General features: G+C 39.1%; 1 protein-coding gene across 2 annotated transcripts in view; it reads right to left on the minus strand.

Annotated features, from left to right (window-relative positions):
• ZNF280D (zinc finger protein 280D) overlaps positions 1 to 26,053 on the minus strand; it is a 293,874-nt gene that overhangs the window by 210,251 nt on the left and 57,570 nt on the right. For both annotated transcript variants that reach the window (XM_038580505.1, XM_038580503.1), the window contains exon 2: positions 9,915 to 10,037. The gene's annotated coding sequence lies outside the window, so the exon portion shown is untranslated. The remainder of the gene's footprint in view (positions 1 to 9,914; positions 10,038 to 26,053) is intronic.

Raw genomic sequence — 26,053 nt, forward strand, 5'->3', positions numbered from 1 at the left:
TCTCTGTTTTTAATCTCCAAAGTTCATCTTTTTTTAAGGCTGCATTTGAAACACGCTTTCAGAAATAATCTTGCAACAGAGAATAGATTGGCTTGCTCAGAATTCATCCCAATCTCCTTCTACTATGTCTTCCCGTACTACAGAGGCAAAGCTAAACTTAACATTTCCCATACTCATTTGCAACTCGGAATATAACTGGGCCTCCACAATTAAAGATACTTATATGAAAACTGAATTTAGAACCGAGTCAAGTAGGAGGGAAGGCGGGCCTTCATTTTGATGGTACAAGTCAGGCACACAAGGTCTGGGGCCTATCACTGAGGCTGCAACTTTCTGATTCCTGAATCAGCAAAAGCAGTGAGATCTTGGAGCTGGCACGAGGCACATGGGCTTCTTGATTTCCCCAGCTTTCTGACTGTTGCAGAGATAGTTCTCTAGACAGGGCAGCTCTGTGATAGTCTTCTGGAAGTCATTCCTGGAAGCTTCGCCTAAAGCCTATTCCTCTAGCCCTTCTAATTGTGAGCATCCGATTCCTTGCCTCCAATCCCTTTCTGTTTAACTACTAGACTAGCTTCTCTTATCTGCTTCTGAATCCTAATACAAGCACGTATAGAAGTCAAATACAACATAACCAGCAGCACCGCATAGATTCTCATCTTTCTCAAGTCACAACTATAGGGAAAAAATATGTATTCAAGGTGAATTGACATATTGAAATAAAAAGCACCATGGCCTTTCCAATCTTGCCATATTTGTATCTCAAAAAAATGGAGTGTGTCAGGCAAGATACAGGAAAGCAATAGATGGCTCATTCAGCCTTGAATAAAGACCAATTTTTAAAGACATGCACAGAGCATAGAGAACCACGGGGTTATATACTGCCCCTAGACCTGAAGTAGCAAGAGGAAAGAGTCTGTTATAGACTGAATGTTTGTGTTCCCCCAAAATTCATAGCATTGAAATTCTAACATCCCATATAATATCAAAGGATGGGATCTTTGGGAAGTAATTAGGTCATGAGGGTGGAGTCCTCATGAATGGAATTGGTGCCCTTATAAAAGGGACCCCAGAGAGCTCTCTCGCCTTTTTTCCATCACATGAGGGTACAGCAGGAAGTCAGCAGTCTACAACCAGGGAGTGGGTTCTCACCAGACACCAAATCTGTCAGCACCCTGATCTCAGACTTCCAGCCCCGAGACCTGTAAGAAATAAATTTTTTAAATAGTTTTTTTTAAGATTTTTATTTATTTATTCATAGAGACACAGAGAGAGAATGAGAGGCAGAGACACAGGCAGAGGGAGAAGCAGGCTCCATGCAGAGAGCCCAACGCGGGACTCGATCCAGGGTCTCCAGGATCACGCCCTGGGCTGCAGGCGGCGCTAAACCGCTGCGCCACTGGGCCTGCCCAAGAAATAAATTTCTGTTGTTTATTGGTCACCTTGTCTGCAGCATTTTGTTACTGCATCCCAAACAGACTAAGAGCGACTATGGAAACCTGGAGACAGTTATGTAGAGAGGATGCCTTCCAGGAGCTGTGACCTTTGGTTGAGGGGTGATGCTAGCTCATGACAACCTCACAGGCAGTGAAGGGGAAAGAGGTGACCTCACACTCTGCCCTCCTTTCATTTTCCTGCCCGTTCACTGAATCCATCTGGAAGTTAGAAGACGAGGACCTGTGTTGTAGTCCTCACAGGACAACCTTCCATGGTGCAGAACAGTGGAGAGTCCATCATGGAGCAAATGAGAGATATCCAGTGTAGCAAGTAAAAAATCAGCAACACCCAGTGCAGTGAGAGATCATGGAGATTGTAGGTCAAAAGTATTTTAGTGCTACTAAATGCTTTAATGCTCACAGGTTGAGTGTATTCGTTCTTTTTAAAGATGGTCAAGGGATCCCTGGGTGGATCAGAGGCTTGGCGCCTGCCTTCAGCCCAGGGCGTGATTCTGGAGTCCCGGGATGGAGTCCCGCATCGGGCTCCCTGCACGGAGCCTGCTTCTCCCTCTGCCTATGTCTCTGCCTCTCTCTCTCTCTCTCTCTCTCTCTCTCTGTGTCTCTCATGAATAAATAAATAAAATATTTTAAAAAATAAAAAAATAAAAATAAATTAAAAAAAATAAAGATGATCAATAGGGTCTACTCTGTAGACTCGGCGGCATTTTACTCAGGTTCACATGGAGCATCATACAGTGGGAGAAGTAGAAGGCACCTTAGAGATCTCGATGGACATTTCTCATTTCATAGATGAGGAAACTTAGAGAAATGAAACAAATTCCTCCAAAGTCACATGTCCAGAAACTTGCATAACCAGGTGGCACACTCAAATCTAATGATGCCCAATGCAGGGCTTCTTCCACATTCTGCAGCTAAAATCCTTGCTGCACACAAGTTATGCTCATTACAAAGTGCCAGACTGTAATGTGGCAGTGGTCTCAATCTTGAGCATCCCTCTGCCTTGGTTTTATTTTTCTCTTCATTTTTGAACATTTACCTGAAAGGCTGCATTTCAAAGATACTTTTCCTAAAAAATAACCAAAAGATATGCAGGAGGAAATTAGCATAATGTATTTTATCTATAATTTACAGTGTGTAATCTAAAAATGTACAACAAAGCAATGTTAGTAGTGCAGAGCAAATTCCCCTGGGATATTTGGTTCCATTTAAAAACACCTCGGTATGGGGGGATGTGGGAGCAGCAGCCTGTGACACACTTCCATCAGGGCAAAATGTTATTCTAGTGATTCACAGCAAGAGGCCTGACAAACACTTTGAGTCGATATAAAGGTTCTTGCCATCAGGATAAAATGAGAATTGCAGTGGGTGGTCCCATTCAAGCCTCATGTCTCCTTCTACTTCTGTCCTGGCTTAGGTGGTTGCCCTGGAAACAGTAGGGTGGCAAACGAAACCATTTGGAACAACTTTTAGGAAGCCGTATGCATGAAGGCCTAATTTTTATTTGCTGCTGCCTTTTTTCCCTTCTTAAAGGGTAACTTTTCCAAGGCTATCATTCCCCGAGAGGGTGTACTCTTTGGACTACCTTGGAAGTTGATTCATTCTAAAGTTTTTGGCAAGGTCCAGTTGGAGGGCTGGCCAGAGTCTGGCAGATAGCAGGGGGAAAGGGGCTTTATTTCTCATTATTCAGCTCTGGATCCCAACACAGATGGTCCTGATCTCCTCCTCCCCCACCTAAGAATTTTTCTAAAATGACACCCAAGTTTTTCTTGGCAGAAGTTATCATTCCTGGCAAACAGTTCACTGCAGCTCTAATTATGATGACAGCTTTAATGGAGAAGATAATCATATTAAATGGTTCTTATTCAGTTCCATGTGATGAATTAGTGATTACCATGAAATGTGTTAAGCAGCCAAAAGTCAGGGGAAAGGATAATGTACTGAGCTACAGGTTGAGGTTCGAGGGATTCCAAAACTTGTGGGAGGTACGACAAAATGACCTTTAAAGACAAGACGCTGACATTGTCTCTTGTGGCTCATATACAAAGAAAAAAAAATGCTTTTTCCTGATGTGTCTGTTAAAGAAAAAAAATCATTCTGACACTTGTTAAAATGGTAAAGAAGACTTTATGCAAGACTATTGCAATAGGAGCTGACTCTATTGCAATGAGAGAGATCGATTAACCTTCCAATGCAACAAAGACAAGTGGGCATTTACCAGCCAATGTGCAGAGGAAGAGGTCAGTGGATGGGCAACCACTAACAGGAGATACCAAGAGTACAGGGATTCATTTTTAACAGGATTCCTGCAAAAGGCTGGTCATGGACCTACACATCAACAATGAGGGATGAGGGACTTCACCAGGCACGGGGCGGGGGGGGGGGGGGGGCGTGGTATCAATGGTGGTATCATTAGGTATCAATGGTGGGGATACTCTTGCTAAACTTATTGAGCAGGATTTTTTTTAAACTGGGATAGGCACACCAAAGACAGGATAGGGCCAAGACTGATGCCTGAGAATCTTTGTCAGTCCCACCTTCTGCTCAAGGAAAGGAGAGACCTTCTTTCCTCTGAACAATTTAAGTCCATTTCTTTGTCAGTCCCCTTTTGTTAGTAAGGACCAGCTGAACCATCTGTTAGGACTTGGTAGTAGAGGATATTTACTGGATAGTGCAAATAATAAGGCATTCAATGCCGGAAATTTCTATGAAAAGAAAAAGAAAAAGAAAGATTAGGTTGAAGCAGACTATAAACCCAGTTTCTGAGTCTAGAGGGCAGCCAGTTGAGAAGCTTTCACAATGCTGTACTTGAAGCACCTTTAGGTAGTGAAGTGAAGGTAATGGTTGAAATCTGGTAGATTTCCTAGACTGTAGTTTGAATATCTCCAGTGGTGGTATAATATTAGGGTTGTGGTTATTTCCCAGAACAGAACATGGAAAATGTGTAATTTTCCATAAACTTCCTGAATGGCCTACACAGCAGCAGCTCCAACCTTAAAGGCTTCCCCATCTTCCAGCATCAGCTTGCAGGACAAGCTAGGATCCCAATAAAGATCCAGGTAGTCGGGTTTTTGTTCTCAGTGGCACCAAGTTAGGCAAGTGGGAGAAAAACTTGAAACATTCATTTGGACAGTTGGATGGCCAGATATTGGAGAAAATTAGAAGACTTGAGTATTTGGGAGGGACTGACCAAATGTGCAAGTTGGCAGGATTCAGTCCAATCTGTAAGTATATAACAAAACCTCAAAGACAATGACCAGGACTAGAGTCTGATAGTTCACAAAGGTGTGCTATAGTTTTTCACTGCACCATAAAAGTTTCCTCTATATTCACCTTTTTTTTCACCGAAGTTAACCAAAGTAAGATATTCTTGTTTACAAAATGAGTCTGATCACATTACATAAGTGCAGCAAGAATAGTAACTGGCCACACAGACCTTTGAAAGTTTGCTTTGCTGGAATTTTTCATAAGGGATCTCAAATTAGACTTTTAAAAGCCTCTCAAGGCTATGAAGCCAAGTCAAGAATTTGCCACCAGATTTCACTGGCAGTATCTACAGATTTGGGTGCATTTCTCTGTTTTCCAGGCCCCCAAAATATCCTGTTTCCTGGGCCTGCCAGGAAGTAACTGTCCTTCCTCACCTACAATGCTGGGAACTTTGTCAGCCATACCAGTCCAGTTTTCCCAAAAGGGCTTTGTAAGCATTAGCTCCATAAAGTCAACCTTAGTTCCTTAAACTATTTGGTCAGAACGGATTCTATGCACATCAGTCTGAAATATGACATTCCACTCAAAGCCTCAGTTATATAACCAATGTTTCCAATTATGTCTTGTGCAAGGAGGACAGATTCTTATTGAACTTATGCAAATAATTATATCGTCATGAAAATAAGAATACTCAGTAAGAGTTTCTGAATTCTAGAGGAATCAGGCAGAGAGAAAAGATAAATGTTTCATTTCTGTTTATAATAAGTGTTACCTACTAAATTGTTGTGAATTATAGCTTAAAAGAAAGGGAAAAGGGGTTCCTTAAACCCAGCAGCAAGCTTCCGAACAAAAACTATAATCCTCCTTCATCTGTTTATTCAGTGTTATGTAATTAATTCTCGTTCTGCTTGGTCTTGGGTTAGCAGTCTGATGAGCCCATCAAACTTTCTACCAGAGTTCTAGGATACTTTCTCAGTCAAATGATGTGGTTTCAAAGTAATTTAAGCAATGCCATCAGAACCTTATCTCCCAGAAACCTCTCCTAGTACTTTCCATGGATCTCTTTCCATTCCTTTCTGTTGAAGATGAAGAACTCTGGCCTATAGCTGATTGCAAGTGCTTTCTGAGAAGAACCAAAGTAAAACAAAAACTGTCTATTAATGACAAAAGATCTTAAATGGTTAAAGATCTGAGTAGAATTCTTATAAAAAGGATGCAATTGACAAGGGAATTCGGTTATTTCTGTGGTATAGAACATTTACAATGATAACTAGAATTATAACTGGTAACATTATGCTAGAACATATCATGGTCAGTGAGGGTATTGACAAGCCTCATACAATTTCTGAAATATTTGTACTAGTAATATTTTATCCATACAAATATAACCTAGAGAAGGTTAAAGTATCTTTTCTTTCAAAATACTTTTCATGCAACTGAACATATCAAATAAATGTAATTGATTTTTGGCATCTCTCTTTTTCAAAATAAGAAAAAATCCTCTAAGATTTTTTTCTGAGAAATCTCAAGGTCAGTTTGAGATTAAGATTTCATTTAGGGTTTGTTTGTTTGTTTGTTTGTTTTTATAATAAATTTATTTTTTATTGGTGTTCAATTTACCAACATACATAATAACACCCAGTGCTTATCCTGTCAAGTGTCCCCCTCAAGTGCCCGTCACCCATTCACCCCCACCCTCACCCTCCTCCCCTTCCACCACCCCTAGTTCGTTTCCCAGAGTTAGGAGTCTTTATGTTCTGTCTCCCTTTCTGATATTTCCCACACATTTCTTCTCCCTTCCCTTATATTCCCTTTCACTATTATTTATATTCCGCATCATTTAGGGTTTGATTCTGGGAGGACAAAACTGTCCAAAAGGTCAAAGGATTTGAATACTACGATCCCAGGTTACTGCGAACAATACTTAGCTACCTATGTAATCAAAGTTATAATAAAAGAGTTCAAAAGTAAATACAGGACAGAACCTAACTGTAAAATTTTTTAAAAGTTCTTTCAGAAATGAGAAGACTTGGATGCCTGGGAGGCTCAATCAGATAAACATCTGACTTTGGCTCAGGTCATGATCTCAGGGTCCTGGTACGGAGCCCACTCAGTTGGGAGTCTACTTCTGCCTCTATCTCTCCCCCCCGCACACACACTTCAACCCCCAAACCTGCTCATGTATGTGTGTGTGTATGCATGCACACTCTCTCTCAAATAAAATGGAAAAAAAAGGAAGTTAAAAAAAAAAAAAGAAAGAAAAAAAGGAACTGAGAAGACTTGGTTCTCTTAATTAAGTATATAATAAAGGTTAACATAAAGCACAGGAAATTATTCTGATAAGACACAGAATTATAGGAATTCTTCTAGGAGAAATACCTAAAAGGTAAAAACAAAAACAAATAAACCAAAAAAACCCACCAAAACCTTTTACAATCTCTTAATAAGAGCAGACCAATAAACCAAGAAAGCCTTGTTATTTCAACAGAGAGAAAAACAAACTCTAGTTCTGTATCAGTGTACTTTTAATATTAAAATGCATTTTCAGGGACACCTGGGTCGCTCAGTGGTTGAGCATCTGCCTTTGGCTCAGGGTATGATCCCAGGGTCCTGGGATCAAGTCCTGCATTAGGATCCCCCCAGGGAGCCTGCTTCTCCCTCTGCCTATGTCTCTGCCTCTCTCTCTCTGTGCCTCTCATGAATAAATGAATAAAGATCTTTTTTTAAAAAAAATGCATTTTCAGAGACCTTATAAACAAGCCTATCCCATCAGCCAGCCTTGACCACATTAGATAAAATTCCTTTTCCAAGATTTCTTTCCCAAAAGCCTTCTAGGGCTTTTTTTTTTTTTTTAAGATTTTATTTATTTATTTATTTATTCATTCATTCATTCATTCATTCATAGAGACAGAGAGAGAGAGAGGAGACACAGGCAGAGGGAGAAGCAGGCACCATGCAGAGAGCCCGACACGGGACTTGATCCAGATTCTCCAGGATCACGCCCCAAGCTGCAAGCGGCGCTAAACCGCTGCGCCACCGGGGCTGCCCCACTGCACCACCAGGGCTGCCCTCTAGGGCTTTTTATATCCATTCAGTATCCATCCTACATATACTGTATACTTTTCTTTATTAAAAATACATTCTACTTCCTTGCATACTTTTCTTGCAAAGTTATTTCATTTCACCCTTATTGTTTCTAGTAGTTTCGTTTACAAATATTGATTATACTTTATAATCATTAAAAACCCTTAACAACAGAGAAAACTACAAAGTAGACAATTGCAAACTGTCTCTCATATACCAGCATTCTACAACAGTCTAGCAAATTTTATGAATATACCATCTCACAATTTTTTAAGTCTATGCTTCCTGATAGTATTTTTCAACGTGTCGAAAAAGATGTTATTAACAGACTCAAATATAGTTAGCCTCACTCTATCATATAAAAATAAGAGGCCAAAGATATATAAACTGAAACTTGTGCTTAGTAATCTAATGTTTAATAGTTTCTCTTAGAAAAGATCTCAGTATTTAATGAATATCTCTAACATCAGATATTCTAAGATTGGGAGTTATAAAAAACAAAAGATTGTCTTTAGGCAGATATATCACAACATTAAACAAAGCTAGCCCTTGTCTCAAGTTATTTCCCTGTTAACTATTTTAAAAACACATGCACGTTAGGCAAGTATCCAAAGGAAAAAAAAAAAGAAAGAAAAGAAAAGAAATAAAGAAATCACAAAAACAAAGAAACATAAAAATGGTTAAATACCAAATGTATACTTGTATTATACTTAATACTGAAGACATAGCTGCTTTTTTAAAACAGTATTAAATTAGTCTTATTTACCAAAGATTTTCCCAAACCACATAACCTTGAAAAACATTTGGGTTAGTTTCTATATTTCTGGGAGATTTAGGAATATTTAATTTATATAAGCACTTACTTACCTCTAAGCCAATTTATGAATCTCCTTCACAAGATTTTATAACTTTTTTTGGTAATACCATCTAGAGGTAGAAAAATATCACACATACAAAACATATATATACAAATATAATTATGTAAACATACAGAAGCAAATAGAGATCTTGTTGCTTTCATTCTAAAATTGTAGGCACGAGTCTGGTAAACACCGCAATAAAAAACTCATTGGTTTATATAAAATAACTGGCTCTTGTTTTTGCTCCACGTTATATTTTTATCCCAAATTGTTTTTCTGACAGATGCAACAAGTTAAGGTTACCTGCTCAATTGACAGTTAATGCTTTTTATAAATACTTCTGGAGGAAATTTTTAAGATTTTGTTTTGCCCTTCATGTAGTTTCTCTGGGTGGTCCCTGAGTCTCTTGAGAGCCCCCAATGGAGGATGGAGGACCTAAGTTTAAAGTTCAAGTGACTACAAGAAACTGAGAGGCTGGAATGGGAAAGAAAAAGTCTTGCAGAGGTGGACAGAGAGATGGAGGAAGTAGGGGCTTGAAGGCAGTCCAATCAACGGAATCAAAGGAATGGAGGATTGAAGGTGGTAAAAGGATGGAGGAATGGAAACAATGCTGAGAGATAAGTCTTAGAGGAACCAGTTTGGGGAAATCATTGAAGTTCCCAATTATCCTAAGTAAAAGTATTCCAACAAGAAAGCAAGTAGAGAGCTAGTGCCATGATGGTGGAACATATAGTTAACACGGGTATAAGAAAGGGGTTTGAGTCTACTGAGAAGCTCTCTTGTTCTTAACCCATGATACCTTGCTAACAAAGAAGCCTGGGACTTTAACCCAGCCTCCATATGCCTGGGACTCTCACCCATTTTCTAGTGTAGAGGCCTCCAAAAGAGTCAGGAATTTGTCAATTCAAGAGTCAGTGAGTAGGGACACCTGGGTGGTTCAGTGGTTGAGTGTCTGCCTTTGGCTCAGGGCCCGGGGATCAAGTTCTGCAACGGACTCCCTGTGGAGAGCCTGCTTCTCCCTCTGCCTATGTCTCTGCCTCTTTCTCTGTGTCTCTCATGAATAAATAAATAAAATCTTAAAAAAAAAAAAAAAACAGGGAGTAAATTCCTACTCAGAAAGATCCCAGAAGACATCCATCCAGAAAGATGCTTGCTTATGCAGTCACTTTCCAACCAACTGGAGTCCCACTTTCCATCCTGGGACTCTATCCTAGCTTCAAAGAGTATACTCAGAATCTTAAGAATCAAAATCTGCCCTTACCATGCTTTAACAGTCTGTTATCCAGAGCATTGGGTCAGGAGTTGGACTCACCAGTGGATCTCTAATCAGTCAGGAGTGAAACAAAGTCTTCAGAAGCATACACTTGGGGTCCCGGATGAGAGGTTCCAGGAGTCCAATGATGAATTTAATCCTGTCTGAGTCATGACATCATAACTGTTAAAGAAAAGAATTATTCAGACACTTATTAAAATGGCAAGCAAGGGGCACCTGTGTGGCTCAGTCAGTGATTCTTGATCTTGGCTCAGGTCTTGATCCCAGGGTCATAAGTTCAAGCCCCACATTGAGCTCCCCACTGGGCATGGAGCCTACTCAAAAAATAAAAAAGACGGGCAGCCCAGGTGGCTCAGTGGTTGGGCGTCTGCCTTTGGCCCAGGGCATGATCCTGGAGACCCGGGATTGAGTCCCACATCGGGCTCCCTGTGTGGAGCCTGCTTCTCCCTCTGCCTGTGTCTCTGCCTCTGTGTGTGTGTGTGTGTGTGTCTCACGAATAAATAAATAAATAAAAATTAAAAAAAAAAAGAAAAAAGATAAAGAAATAAAAAGGAATATATTGGCAAGGAAGACTTTATTCAGGACAATTACAATAAGAGCACTGTAGCAGGGGAGAGATTACAGCAAAGGCAGCAGGGGAGTTTTAGCCAATAGGCAGAGTGAATGTGTCAGCAAATGCAGAATTACTAAGAGGAGATTCAAGGGTAAGGGGACTCTTACTAAACCAACTTAAGGGACACCTGGGTGGCTCAGTGGTTGAGCATCTTCCTTTGGCTCAGGTCATGATCCCAGGGTCCTGGGATCAAGTCCCACATTGAGCTCCCCCCAGGGAGCCTGCTTCTGCCTCTGCCTATGTCTCTGCCTCTCTCTGTGTGTCTCTCATGAATAAATAAATAAAATCTTAAAAACAAAAACAACATAATAGCATTTTTGCTAACACTGGGATAGACAGGCCAAAGAAAGGATGGGGGCCAAGGTGGAGACCTAGCTGAGAAGAGGGCTCAGAGGAGCCTGACAGGACTATGGTTAAAGAGAGAGTATATCACATTCACCACTAACACACATACTTTTACAGACAGTAACCCAGATACGGAAAGGTGAAAATGTAAAGGGAGGAAGGAAAGAAGGAAGAAAAAGTTTATAAAATTGCCTTCTGAGGGACACCTAGGTGGCTCAGTAGTTGAGCATCTGCCTTCGGCTCAGGGCGTGATCCTGGGGACCCAGGATCGAGTCCCACATCAGGCTCCCTGCATGGAGCCTGCTTCTCTCTCTGCCTGTGTGTCTGCCTCTCTCTCCATGTTTCTCATGAATAAATAAATAAAATCTTTTTTAAAAAAACTTTAAAATTGCCTTCTGAACTCAGACTATTTTGAGTGCTACCCCATATTTGTTTGTGGATGAGAAATTTGATCTTTTGCAATAGCCAAAAGATAGTTAGAGCCAAGTCTTTAAAAATAAGGAGGGGATCAAATTGAGTAACAGTGTTACAACTATAAAGCAATGAGCTGGCATTTCTTGTGAGGTTTACAAATAGGATGACCAAACTCAACCCATTTTGCCTGGCACTCTCCCAGTTTTAGGAGTGAAATCTCCTTCAGTTATAGGTAACCCAGGAAAGTTGACACAAGGCTACTCAGTTTTAAAACCCAAAGTCCCACATCCTGGGAAACCCTTCAGTCCCAGGAAAACAGATGGTTGATCATCCTATGTGTAAAGAGAGCTCTGAAGATACTTCAAATAAGAAGTTCCTAAAGCATTTGAGTCATGGCACACGACAAACTAAAGGTTTGGCTTTCAATATAAGGAGTGTTTAAAAAAAAAAAGCCTCATTTGTTTAGTCACACATTATGTAGGAAAATAAATATTCACCCTGACTCCTATTTAGCTAGAAGTATGTTTATTTAGCTACCTTAATTCAAATAAAAGCCCAAACACCTCTCCAGAAACATTTGGCTAAAGAAAACTTGTTTACCAAATGAAGATACTTGTGTATAATTGTGCATGTTTTCTTTTTAAATTAATGTATCTCTTTATGTTTTGTTGTAAAATTCTTGCTAGAAAAAAAAAGACATTCAAACTTGCTATTCATTCATCTGTATGGTACAGTAATTGTAGCTGCTACGTATGGTAACCAAAGTGTGTGTACATGTATGTGGTTTTCCATGGGGAAGTTCTTTCCCCTCATTGTCTCCAAACTCTACTTTATCTGTACTTTGACTCATTTTCCCAAGGGGTGTGTTGTTCCTGTAGAAGGCTTTTCTGGGGGGCTGAGGGCGCTAGAAATGGATAAAGAGGATTAGATGACAGCAAAATCTTGCTCTGTTGTTGCTATTCTGCTCAGATTAGTCAACAACACCTTAGGATGACATAGGTTTATCCTTCTAAAATCTATTTTATATGCTTTTTTATATGTTTTCCCACTTATGGGAGGACCTTTCTCCCTAACCATGGGAGCCAGGAAACCTGGGAGGGGACATGGTAGCTGGGACCCTGGGATTTGTCTGAGTCTCCCTGGAGCTGAAGAGGAAGAAATTCAAGAGGAAGCAACTTAGGGAGAGGCTAAATTAAAAACCACTTAATGCCAAAGTATCTAAATATGAGGAAAAACTGGGAAACCCACTGACAATAAGGAGGTCAGAAATAGAGTATACAGGTAGAAACTAAAAGAAATTAAGGTAGCTAAACAGGCCTTGTTCTTCTTCTACTTTGCACTCTAGAATCCATTGTCCAGTGTGGGTGGCTAAAAAGACTTACATGTTCGGGTTCTGAGTCTGGATGGGGGAAGTTCCTGTGTTTGGTTCTCTAACTTGCATCACTACTCATGGTCAAAATACCAGAGCTGGCTGTGGTACTGCTGGGAATCCAAAACCTTTCATAAAATTCTTGGGTCTTCCAACTCAGTTGTCAGGGTAAATTGATGGCATTCTGGGTTGAGGGCAGAGTGTCAGTGAGCTGGGCTAGTGGAGCTGGTGGAAAGAGACTTCATCTCTCCTTTTACTAAGAAAGGAGCAACCAGAAGACAGCTATGACAACTTCACATCATTGCGGTTACTAATTTTTGACTCTTTCCTTCATGGTGAAAGAACTGTACTAGAGTGTAGGTCCTTTTAGACTTCATTTCACTTAAGCCTTGGACCCCTCTAACCTATTCAAAGGCTTTGCACTTTCCATCACTTACTCTCTTTAGGGTTTCCATACTTCCTTTATATGCTCCTGTTGGCATATAGCTAGAATATCTCCCACCTTAAAAAAAAAAAAAAAAACTGTCCTTCCCTGAATCTATGCCCTCCTCCATCTACCCCCTCCCCCTGCTCAGATCCACCTCCATCACCATTCCTAAAATTAGTGGTCAATGCTGAATGTCTCCACTTGCTCACTTCAGTCTCTTTTCATCGTTCTCCATTCATTTTCTTCTCTACAGCTCTACCAAAGCCCTTATTCTCGGGATCACCAATGAGCTTCATCCCTCTAAATCCACTGAGCCATTCCCAGTCCTTCCCTCACTGGATCTCTCAGCAACATTTGACTCAGTAGACCACCCGGCTTCTGAGTCAACACTGTTTCAGCCTTCCTCCTACATTCCTGCTTGGCTTCTTCCTAGTCTGCTGGCTCCTTCCACTTATTCCTGATTTTTAAATTTGTCTAAACCTCTCCTGTTCTTTAAATACACTCACTCACAGTTTGGAGGAGATTTATCCAGTCCCATGGCTTTCATTTCTATCTCCCTGTCAATAATTCCCAGATCTATATATTCTCCCGTCCTGACGTTTCCCCTGAGCTCCAGACTTAACAAACACATCATGCCACCTACTTGACATTTCCATTAGATGTCTAATTAGAATTTCAAGTTGAACATTTTTTTAAAATAGAACTTGATCTTATCTCCCAAACCTGTTTCTCCCACAGTGTTCTCCACTGCAGCTATTGGCTTTACCATTCATCCATGCTATGGTCTGAATGTGTCCCCATGAAAAATCATATGTCAAATCCTAATCCCCAAAAGTGATGGTTTTGGGGGTAGAGCCTTTAGGAGGTACTTAAGAACACTCATGAATGGGATTAGTGCCTTTATAAAAGAGCTTCAGAGAGATCCCTAACCCCTTCCACCATGTGAGGAAACAGTGAGAAGGCGTTGGCTATGAACCAGTAAGAGGCCCTTACCAGAAGGTGACAATGCTGGCGCCATGACCCAGACTACCAGCCTCCTGAACTCTGAGCAATAAATTCTTGTTGTGTAGAGATACTAATTCTGTAGTATTTTGTTACAGAATCCTGAATGGAGTAAGAAACCTCAGAATGTAAATTTAAAGCCCATTTTTTAAAAATAAAGCCCATTTTTAACCACTTTATTCTTCTTACACCTAGATATAATAAAAATCCAATTATTGGGCCCCTATCTGTACCTGATGGCCAGGACTGGTTGTCCTCAAAATTCCCATCCAGATGATTTTCAGGATTGGTGCTGTGGTCTACATTCATGGTTCTATCCTTTCCAGAACTGGGTATGAAATAGTAAACCTAAAGCGTTTGAAAAGATGACACTCATGCAAACTGAGTCTCTGCACTTATCTTAGCTACTCTAGTCTCTATGACAAGTAATCTTCATTCCCAAAAAGGATGAACATTTGAGTTTTTCCAAAAGCCAATTTTCCAGGAAAGGAGCCCCAAGAGGGTGGAGGCATGAGGGCTGGGTCCTCTGGGGTCTAATGTTTCTCATCTGAATAGCTGCAGACATTCATATAGATTGGGCTGAGTCAGGTAGGCTAGTGGAAGGTTGGAGGAATTATGCAAGGCTTATTGGAAAGCTGGATCTGCCTCTGAGAATGAAAAAAAAAAAAGCCTTCTTTCCTTTTGACAGTGTCAGTTATTCTAACTGCCAAGGAAAAGAAGTATGTAACAAATTTTGTAATAAATTCAGGAATTGCTAAATATATGTAATGAACCATGTGGGTTCTTACTCTAGGACATGAACATGTGAATCACAATGCAGATGTCTTGGCTGAACAGAACACAACCCAGAAATTCCTCCATTTTCTTGAACATGTACTTCTCAGGGTTGGCCTGCAGGTGGAGATGTAGCCCACAGAGGGACTACATGTTACAGTATGGCGAGGGACTGATGGGATGTTAGATCCAGATAAATAATTAGCATATTGCCCAAATAGATCTTGCCTCCTTGATTCCAGATGTGATTCATTCAGCACTAGAAGATGAGTAAGGCACTGCACAGGCAAAATGACACCATAATCTGACAGACTGAGCTTCTCCCATTGTTCTCAAAGCTCTTGGACCAGTATGCAGAAGTATCTACAACCTTCTCCATGTCCAGGTAGGTGATAAGAGAAAATCTGCCTTCTGGATAGCCCCCAATGAACTGCCCATGTGAAGTTGCTAGTACCTTTGAAGAAAGGACATGTGTCTATGAGTAAAGTGGCCAATTCTCTCATAATGCTGGTCCCTATGTTCAAAACAGCAGGTTAGCATCCTCCCTCCTCTTCCTGCCACATATTCCACCTCTGCTAAAGCCTGTGAACAGAATTGTTGCCTGCAACTGGCTTGGCAGGAAGGCAAACATATTTGGAGTAGAATTACAAATTCACTCACTCTGCCCTTACATGTGCAAAGAAAATGAAGCTTCTTTATTTCCTTGTAATACATCTGCTCATCCACAGGGAACTATGAAAAAGAATCCTAAATTTATCTCATTCAGTTAAATTTAGTTCAATTCAATAATACCAATAACTCCTGTATGTGAATTCTCTTTCATTTCTTTAAGTAAAATGGTCTTTCAAATTTTCTCTTCATTTGTGTCCTTCAAGATAACATCTGTGTGTATTGGTCTCCGTAAGAGTTTTGATGACCCGTGGTAGCAGAGATAGTATCATCTGGATCTTTACTGGTGAATAGTGGAGTGCCTGGATTTTCTGTTCCCTGGACTGGTGACCACTAAGGTATAGTTTTTCTGGTGTGGCTTTCTAAAATGAAGTACTATCTATCTCTGAAATCTGTGGTTCTAAGGCCTTCTTAAAGTTCCTATTCAGCTACGTTTTTGTTTTGACCAGAGCCCTGTGATGTACTTCTGTGCTCTCAAAACACACGGAACTTACTGGATCCATTGTATACCAGGTCATGTGGGCCCAGGAGGGATGGCTCAAGCTTATCTGTCAACTCACCTCCCACTACACCTCCTCACTATCTTTCCCTGCCTAGACTCTGACCTTTGACCTTGTTTCTTCTTTGTCTTCCTTATTTCTTCCATAATCCTTTAAAACTGGAAGGGGCAGTCTTTAGACAATTCATTCATCCATGTAAGATTTCCCTTCTAGAAATGAGACTCATGGCTTAGCTTTCATTGGTAGGAAGGATATCTTCTCAATACTTGAGAAAAAAAACACTGTGCTTTGAGTTCCCCTATCTAGTTGTAGATATGCCTTATATCTGAATTTTCTTTTTTTCTTTTTTTTGAATTTTATTTTATTTTTAAAGATTTTATTTTATTTATTCATGAGAGACAGAGAGAGAGAGAGGCAGAGACAAAGGCAGAGGGAGAAGCAGGCTCCATGCAAGGAGCCTGATGTGGGACTCGATCCCGGATCTCCAGGATCAGGCCCTGGGCTGAAGGCGGCGCTAAACCACTGAGCCACCAGGGTTGCGCACATCTGAATTTTAAAAATCCTTTCTGGACAAAGCCTAATTTTAAGTCTTGATGTGGAGTCAGTACAAAATATAATCAAAGTTTCAAAGGTCAGAAATTATTTTTTCTATAGCTACACTGTCCAGTTTGGTAGTCAGTGGCCCCACATGGCTATTTAAAATAATTAAAATTGGGGCACCTGGGTGACTCAGTGGTTGAGTGTCTGCCTTTGGTTCAGGTCATGATCCCAGGGTCCTGGAATCAAGTCCAACATCGGGTTCCCCACGGGGAACCTGCTTCTCCCTCTGCCTATGTCTCTGCCTCTGTTTGTCTCTCATGAATAAGTAAATAAAACCCTTAAAAATAAATAAATAAACAAATAAATAAAATTAAAATTTAGAAATTTCAGGTCCTCATGCTAGCCACATAGCAAGTTCTCAGTAGCCACATGTGGCTGGTGCCCACCACCCTGGACAGCAAGAATATAGAACATTAACATTCTTGTTAATGTAATTGAAGGTCTATTGGACGGCTATTCTAGAGGTGTACCTACTTCCCTTTCCTGAAGCACTAAAATACTTTATGGAGAAGGAAGATTCCCATAATGTAGGCTCTGCAGGATATGGTACTACACCTAAAAATACATCTTTTAATAATTACTCCTAATTAATACTTGTTGCCCTGGACTCCTAAGAAGCTGGGTTAGTCAATAAGCGCCAGTCCACTTCTCTGAGAGCCAGTGATGTTCTCTGTTTTTCCTAAGAAGAGGGATACATAGTTTTTGGAGCCTAGTACAAAATTGAAACGTTTAAATTTTATTCAAAAGTTGTTTTAAAATGTCAAGATAGCAGTAGCAGAGTATTAATGCAATTACTGATTTTTTTGAGTGAGAAGCCAGTATAACTGCGTTGGTCTTATACCTACGAAGCTGGCTTTGTTCCAAGATAATCATTCCTCAAAAAGAAATCAAGGCAGCCCTTTGGGCTCACTAGGGAATTTGCTCATGAGTGGCAATGCCAGGAACCACAGCTGGGCCAGTGCTGGCCAAACTCAGATGTTAACTCAGACAGCTGCCCAGGGAATGCCTGTTACTGGAGGGAGCCACCTAGCCAAAAAGAAGCGACAGGATATAAGGGCCCCAACATGTTATATTGGAAAGCCCAATGCTGGAAGGTCTGGGCATGTCAACTGCTTCCAGCTGGGTATGTTTCCAACAAAACCAGGACTGTGTGCAGCCAGGAAGGCTGAGATTTGTCACAGACATCATTTTAGAAACTACTGGAAGACAAGGGAAAGGTCACACACCCAGAAACTTCAGCTTTCCTACCTGGACTATTGGTGTATGATATCCAAGGGCTTGTGCACAGGGCAGCGGGGTGGGTTCCCTGCCTCAATCTGAGAGACAAGGGGATTTGAGGAAAGGCCAGAACAGTCACTTAGAACTTCAAAATGAATCATCAATGCCAAGGAGTAAGATGGGAAAAAAATAATAATAATCTACTTGTAAGTTGGCTAAGCAGAAGCTGAGGAAAACAGACAAAAACTAAAAGATCTGAGGTGGAAGGTGAGACTTGGAACCTATAAACATTCTGTAAGATAAGTAAATTAACTACCACATCTTTTTAGAGTGTAGCAGATTGATAACTACATGGAAATGCTGGTTAAAATTCAATAATTTTTTTTAACAAACAGCTGAGGCCAAAAGGGGGGGAAAAGGATTCAGAATAAAAAGAAAAAACAAAACCATAGTGGGTTCAGTGTGAGTTGACCCTCTGATGTACTTGATGGTCTAAATAGTTCTTGTTCAGGGTTTTCTTCAGGTGTCCTTGTCTGTCATATTGACCCCCGGCCTTGGGCAAAGAAGACCTGGCCCTTAGCCCAGCCCAGGCCCTTGGCCACCTTCTCTATTCAAGTTCAGAAACTGAATAAAGCAGCTCCTTGAGCTTCCTGAAACATAGATTCTGGGGACCCAAGTACTGTCCTTGAAGGAAGACCCTTGAAGTATGGAAAGATAAGTTGAAAAGTCCAACCACTCAGCTTGGCAAAGTAGTATGGAAGCTTGTGGTTTAATTCTCATACATGACATTTTTTTTCCATACAGGACTTTTTAATTTTAATCCTAATCCTAGGAAAATAGCAAAGTTCTAGTAGAGAGGAAAATACATTTTAAAACTAAATCAACCGAGGGACTCCTGGGTGGCTCAGTCAGTGTAGCATTCAACTCTTGGTTTCTGCTCAGGTCATGATCTCAGGGTCATTAGATGAGCCTTGCCTCAGGCTCTGCTCTCAGTGCAGAATCAGCTTGGGATTCTCTCCCTTTCCCTCTGCCCTCCTTCCTCCCACTACCCCCTTGTGAATGCTCTCTCACTCTCAAATAAATAAATAAAGTCTTAAAAAAAAAAACTAGATCAATCTAATAGAAAGTAGAAGAGGAAAAAAAAATTAAAGAATGGTAAACAGAAAACAACATAATGATAGCACAAAGTCCAAATAGGTCAATAATCAAAGTACATATAAATATTAATATATTGAATTTGCCTACTAAAAGAGATTTTCATAAGGGCTTTTAAAAATTCAACCATGTACTACTTATTAATAAATACACTTAAAACATGATGATGGAAAAAAAAGTGATGATGGAGAGGTCATTATGCTGAATAACATACTAAAATTTAACAAAAATTTAAAAAATAATAATATCAAAATCAATCTTTAAACTTTAAGGCAAAAGGAGGGTTATTATATAAAGATACAAGGATAAATAGAATAGTTCACATTGAAGAAATAGTAATTTGGAACCTCAAATGTGTGTGTGTGTAAATCAATATTATAGTTGTAGAAGACATAAACAACATAAGTAATCCTACACCCAAAGTTCAAAATATACATTATTTCTAGCACATGTGAAACATTCATAAAAATTTACTATAATATGTCAAAAAGCAAATTTCAAATGAATACTAATGACCCAAAATCATATAAAACATGTTCTCTGATAACAATGAGATAAAATTTTAAATCAATATAATATTTAAACTGCCCTACTCATGTTAGAAGCTTCCAAATAATTATTAAGCAAGGGAGAAAAAGTAATGGAAATTACCAAATGTTTAGCACTGTCCAGACACTTAAAATGCTAGTGCCAAAATGTATGATATGCAACTTAAGCAGTATTTAGTAAGAAATTCAGAGCTTTAAATGCATATAATAGAAGAGAAGGAAGCATATACCTCAAAAAGTTAAATACAGAGAATGCAGAAGAAAAGAAATAACAAAAGGAAGAGAAACAGATGAAAGGGGAGAATGAATAAGGAATCGACTGACTCAAAAGCTAGTTCTTTCTGAAGGTTAATAAAATAGGCAAACTTGGCAAAATTGATTGATGGGAAAAGAGAAAAAAAAAGTAGGTGGAAAGGGCCATGACTACAAAGAGAGTCAAAGTTTTTAAAAGCCCTAGAAAATACAGTGAATATCATTACACAAAAAAATTGATGATTTAATGAAATGGACAGCTCTTTAGAGATATACATAAAGTTCAGGGTCCACTTCTGGGTTCTCTATTCTGTTCCACTGATCCATGTGTCTGTTTTTGTGCCAGTACCACACTGTCTTGATGACCACAGCTTTGTAGTACAACCTGAAATCTGGCATTGTGATGCCCCCAGCTATGGTTTTCTTTTTTAAAATTCCCCTGGCTATTCGGGGTCTTTTCTGATTCCACACACATCTTAAAATAATTTGTTCTAACTCTCTGAAGAAAGTCCATGGTATTTTGATAGGGATTGCATTAAACGTGTATATTGCCCTGGGTAACATTGACATTTTCACAATATTAATTCTGCCAATCCATGAGCATGGAATATTTTTCCATCTCTTTGTGTCTTCCTCAATTTCTTTCAGAAGTGTTCTATAGTTTTTAGGGTATAGATCCTTTACCTCTTTGGTTAGGTTTATTCCTAGGTATCTTATGCTTTTGGGTGCAATTGTAAATGGGCTTGACTCCTTAATTTCTCTTTCTTCAGTCTCATTGTTAGTGTATAGAAATGCCACTGATTTCTGGGCATTGATTTTGTATCCTGCCACGCTACCAAATTGCTGTATGAGTTCTAGCAATCTTGGGGTGGAGACTTTTGGGTTTTCTATGTAGAGTATCATGTCAACGGCGAAGGGAGAGTTTGACTTCTTCTTTGCCAATTTGAATGCCTTTAATGTCTTTTTGTTGTCTGATTGCTGAGGCTAGGACTTCCAGTACTATGTTGAATAGCAGTGGTGAGAGTGGACATTCCTGTCTCGTTCCTGATCTTAGGGGAAAGGCTCCCAGTGCTTCCCCATTGAGAATGATATTTGCTGTGGGCTTTTCGTAGATGGCTTTTAAGATGTCGAGGAATGTTCCCTCTATCCCTACACTCTGAAGAGTTTTGATCAGGAATGGATGCTGTATTTTGTCAAATGCTTTCTCTGCATCTATTGAGAGGATCATATGGTTCTTGGTTTTTTTCTTGCTGATATGATGAATCACATTGATTGTTTTACGAGTGTTGAACCAGCCTTGTGTCCCGGGGATAAATCCTACTTCGTCATGGTGAATAATTTTCTTAATATACTATTGGATCCTATTGGCTAGTATCTTGTTGAGAATTTTTGCATCCATGTTCATCAGGGATATTGGTCTGTAATTCTCCTTTTTGGTGGGGTCTTTGTCTGGTTTTGGAATTAAGGTGATGCTGGCCTCATAGAACGAATTTGGAAGTACTCCATTCTATCTTTCCAAACAGCTTTAGTAGAATAGGTATGATTTCTTCTTTAAACGTTTGATAGAATTCCCCTGGGAAGCCATCTAGCCCTGGACTCTTGTGTCTTGGGAGGTTTTTGATGACTGCTTCAATTTCCTCCCTGGTTATTGGCCTGTTCAGGTTTTCTATTTCTTCCTGTTCCAGTTTTGGTAGTTTGTGGCTTTCCAGGAATGCGTCCATTTCTTCTAGATTGCCTAATTTATTGGTGTATAGCTGTTCATTATGTTTTTAAAATCGTTTGTATTTCCTTGGTGTTGGTAGTGATCTCTCCTTTCTCATTCACGATTTTATTAATTTGAGTCTTCTCTCTCTTCTTTTTAATTAGGTTGGCTAATGGTTTATCTATCTTATTAATTCTTTCAAAGAACCAACTCCTGGTTCTGTTGATCTGTTCCACAGTTCTTCTGGTTTCGATTTCGTTGAGTTCTGCTCGAATTTTAATTAACTCTTTTCTTCTGCTGGGTGTAGGATCTGCTGTTTTTTCTCTAGCTCCTTTATGTGTAAGGTTAGCTTTTGTATTTGAGTTCTTTCCAGTTTTTGAATGGATGCTTGTATTGCGATGTATTTCCCCCTTAGAAAATGAAAATATTAATTCAAAAAAGTATATATGAGCCTCTATGTTCCTGAAAGCATCATTTACAATAGCCAAGATATGGAAGCAAGCCAAGTATCAATCGATAGATGAATGGATAAAGAAGATGAGGTATATACATATGATGGAATGTTACTCAGCTGTAAAGAATGAAATCATGCCATTTGCAACAACATGGAAGGACTCAGAGGGTATTATGCTAGTGAAGTCAGTCAGACAGAGAAAGACAAATACCATATGATTTCACTTGTATGTAGAATATAAAAAAATGAAACAAAGGAATAAACAAACAGGGACTCCTAGGTGGCTCAGCCACTGAGCCATCATGCCCTGCCTTTGGACTCAGGTCATGATCTCCTGGGGTCCTGGGATTGAGTCCCACATCAGGCTCCCTGCAGGGGACCTGCTTCTCCCTCTGCCTATGTCTCTGCCTCTTCCTCTGTATCTCTCATGAATAAATAAATAAAATCTTAAAAACAAACAAACATAAGTAGAAACAGACCCATAAATACAAAGAGAATACAATGAATACAATACAAAGAGAACAAACTGATGGTTCCCAGAGAGGAGGGGGGTAGAAGGATGGGCAAAATGAGTGAAGGGGGGTGGGAAGTATAGGCTTCCAGCTATGGAATGAATAAGTCATGGGGATGAAAGCATACAGAATGTAATCACTGGTATTATAATAGTGTTGTATGGTAAGAAACAGTAGCTACATGGGTTGAGCATAGCATAACATATGAAGTTGTTGAATCATTATATTGTACACCTGAAACTAATATAACATTTTATGTCAACTATACATCAATTTAAAAAAAAGCTATACCCATTAAAAAGCACTATGCCAACCAAGTATTTACCCACATAGGTGAGTTCAACCAAATCTTCAAAATTTATTTCCTGTATCATACAGACATTTTCAATGAAAGGTAGAAGAGATCCTTGCTTCATTGTATGAGAGAAGTATATTTTTGATACCCAAATTGTGCAAAGACAATATGAAACAAGAAAATATTTAGTTATTCTCACTCTTGAACACATGTGCATGAATATTTTTAAATATTATCTAACTAAATTAAGTAATGCATTTATAACACATCATAATAAATAAGGCACAAAGCAAATATAATAAGATTAATTGTAGAATCTAGGTGGTTGATATATGGGTGTTCACTGTGCAGGCCAACTGTTCTAGTTTAAAATTTTTCATTTGAAAACCTTAGGAAAAGTAAGAAATCAAATCTTTGTACAACCTCTAAAAGTATATAATGACAGAATTCCAAAGATGGCTAAAAGAAATCTATCAATATAATTCATCTCATCAGTATGGATGAGCAATTATAAAAGTACAGTTTATGGGGGCACTTAGGTGGCTTAGTCAGTTAAATATCTGACTCTTGGTTCACTCAGGTCACAATCTCAGGCTCATGAGAGCAAGCCCCCGGTTGGGGGGGGGGGGTGGTCCAAGCTCAGCAGGGAGTCTGCTTGGGATTCTCTCCCTCTGGCCCTGCCCCCATGCACTCGCTCTCGCTCTCTCTCTCTGTCTTTTAAATAAATAAATAAATACATAAATACATAAATAAATAAATATTTTTTAAAAGTGCAATTTATGGAAAAAAGAAAAACTACTGGCAAGCTGGGAATGGACTACAACCTCATTATCCTGGTGAAGAGTGTTATAGGATTGGGCTTGGCTATTAGTGGCAAAAAAACCTCCAAAATATACAGAATTTTACTTCTCATGTAAAAGACTAGTTAGATGTTCCAGAGCCAAATTCCTTCTATCATTTTGTTATGTGTTATGTAATCTTTATTTCTAAGATTACTTCAAGTCCAAAATGTTGCTCCCATTCCAGTCATCACATCTGCATTCCAGGCTACAGGAAGTAGAAAGGGGGAAAGTGCTCCCCTTTAGGATAGACTGAAATTTGCAAACTTACATTCCCATGGCAGAAACTAAGTTATGTGCCCTCATGTAGTTGAAGGTGGCTGGGAAATGCAGGCATTTTCTTGGCAGACATATCTTCAGATAAAATTGAAAGATTCTGGGGCACCTGGGTGGCTCAGTCAGTTAAGCATCTGATTCTTTAATTTCAGTTCAGGTCATGATCTCAGGTTTGTGAAACAGAGCCCCACATCACTCTATGTGCTTTGCTTGGAGCCTCCTTAAGATTCTCTCTAGGGATGCCTGCGTGGCTCAATGGTTGAACACCTGCCTTCTGCCCAGGGTGTGATCCTGGAGTCCCAGGAGTCCCACATTGGGCTCCCTGCATGGAGCCTGCTTCTCTCTCTGTCTGTGTCTCTGCCTCTCTCTCTGTGTGTCTATCATGAATAAATAAATAGAATCTTAAAAAAAAAAAAAAGATTCTCTCTTTTTCTCCCTCAGCCCTTCTCTCCCTAAAAAGAAAAAAGAAAGAAAGAAAGAAAGAAAGAAAGAAAAAAGAAAGAAAGAAAGAAAGAAAGAAAGAAAGAAAGAAAGAAAGAAATAGATTCTACTTAAGAAAAAGGAGAGAACCAACCAAAACTGAGGGAGTTGGCAGTCTCTTCTATATGTATCTATCAGAAACCCCTAGAAAATATTTTACTTAGTGGTAAAACATTAGACATGTGTTCTTTAGAGTCAAGAGCAAGTCAAGGATACCTGTTATCACAACTTCTCTTAAACACTGTATAGAGTCTTAGCCAGTGTGACACTTTAAAAAAGAAGGAGAAGGAGAAGGAGAAGGAGAAGGAGAAGGAGAAGGAGAAGGAGAAGGAGAAGGAGAAGGAGAAGAAGAAGAAGAAGAAGAAGAAGAAGAAGAAGAAGAAGAAGAAGAAGAAGAAGGAGAAGAAGAAGAAGAAGAAGAAAGAAGAAAAAAGAAGAAGAAAGAAGAAAGAAGAAGAAGAAAGAAGAAGGAAGAAAATTTCTCATATTTGCAGACCATGGGATTATTTACATAGAAATTGCAAAAGAATTTATAAGTAAGTAATTCAAACAAATAGGAGAATTCAGCACTCTGGATATATTTAGAGTGTAAAATAAAAAATAATATACTTATGTATATTTATATAAAATGTCTCATTTACAGTAGATACCTAGGCAAAAATCCAAGGAAATATATTCAAGACTATTTGGTAAAATTAAAAAACATTATGTAAAAGATGCACTGGATAAGTGATAAGACACTGAAGGATTGAAAGATATAATTGTGTAAATCCAGCAGCTCTCCCCGTGAATTTATAATAGATCTAATCCAGCAGCTCTCCCCGTGAATTTATAATATATCTATGAATCATTATAATTCCAATCAGAATCCCAACAAGACTTTTCATGGAATTTAACAATCCTACCCTAAAGTTCATGTGGAAAGTAAAAGAAACAAAACTGCAAAGAAAGTTTTGAAAAAGGAAACTAAGTGGATATTTGCCCTACTAGACTAATTATAAGGCCACAGTTATTTAAATAGTGCAGTATTGAGACAAGGATATAAAAACAGGCCAAATGAGCATAATGAAAAAAATAAGTCAATACTGACCTATACATATATGGAAACTTGGAATGGTTCAGAGATGGCTTTACATGTCAGCAGGGAATGGTGACCATTAGATAAACGGTGCCAAGAGAACCAGTCATAGCCAGTGCATATCCTGGGAGGAGGGAGTATTTAGATCTCTACTTCATACCATAATAAAAATACAGCTCACACGGATTAAAAATTTTAAAGTATGGGGGAAAATCTTAAAAGTTATAAAGAAAGTATAAGAGAATGTCTTCATTACATTTCTTTGGGTTTCCTTAAACAAAAAACTAAAAGCACGAAGAATTTCAATACATTAAAATATAAAACTGCATTAGACAAAAGACACCATAAATAGTAAAAATGCAAGCCACAGACTAGGAGAAATTAATTATAATACAAACTATTATTTGTATTAGTATCCAGAATATAAAATAATCCCTACTACTCAATAAGGAAAAACAAGTAATATGGTAGAAAAATTGTCAAAGTTTTCGATAATTATTTATAGAGGCCACTGAATAGCCAAAAAGTAAGAAAAGATACCTTCAGAAATAAATGCAAATTAAAACCACAATGAGGTACTATTTCATCCCTATCAGCTTGGCAACATTTTAGAAGTCTGAGAAGCCCAAGTGTTGGTAAGAATGTAGCAACAACAA

Source organism: Canis lupus, chromosome 30 (genome assembly GCF_011100685.1).
Source record: "Canis lupus familiaris isolate Mischka breed German Shepherd chromosome 30, alternate assembly UU_Cfam_GSD_1.0, whole genome shotgun sequence".
NCBI lineage: Eukaryota > Metazoa > Chordata > Mammalia > Carnivora > Canidae > Canis > Canis lupus.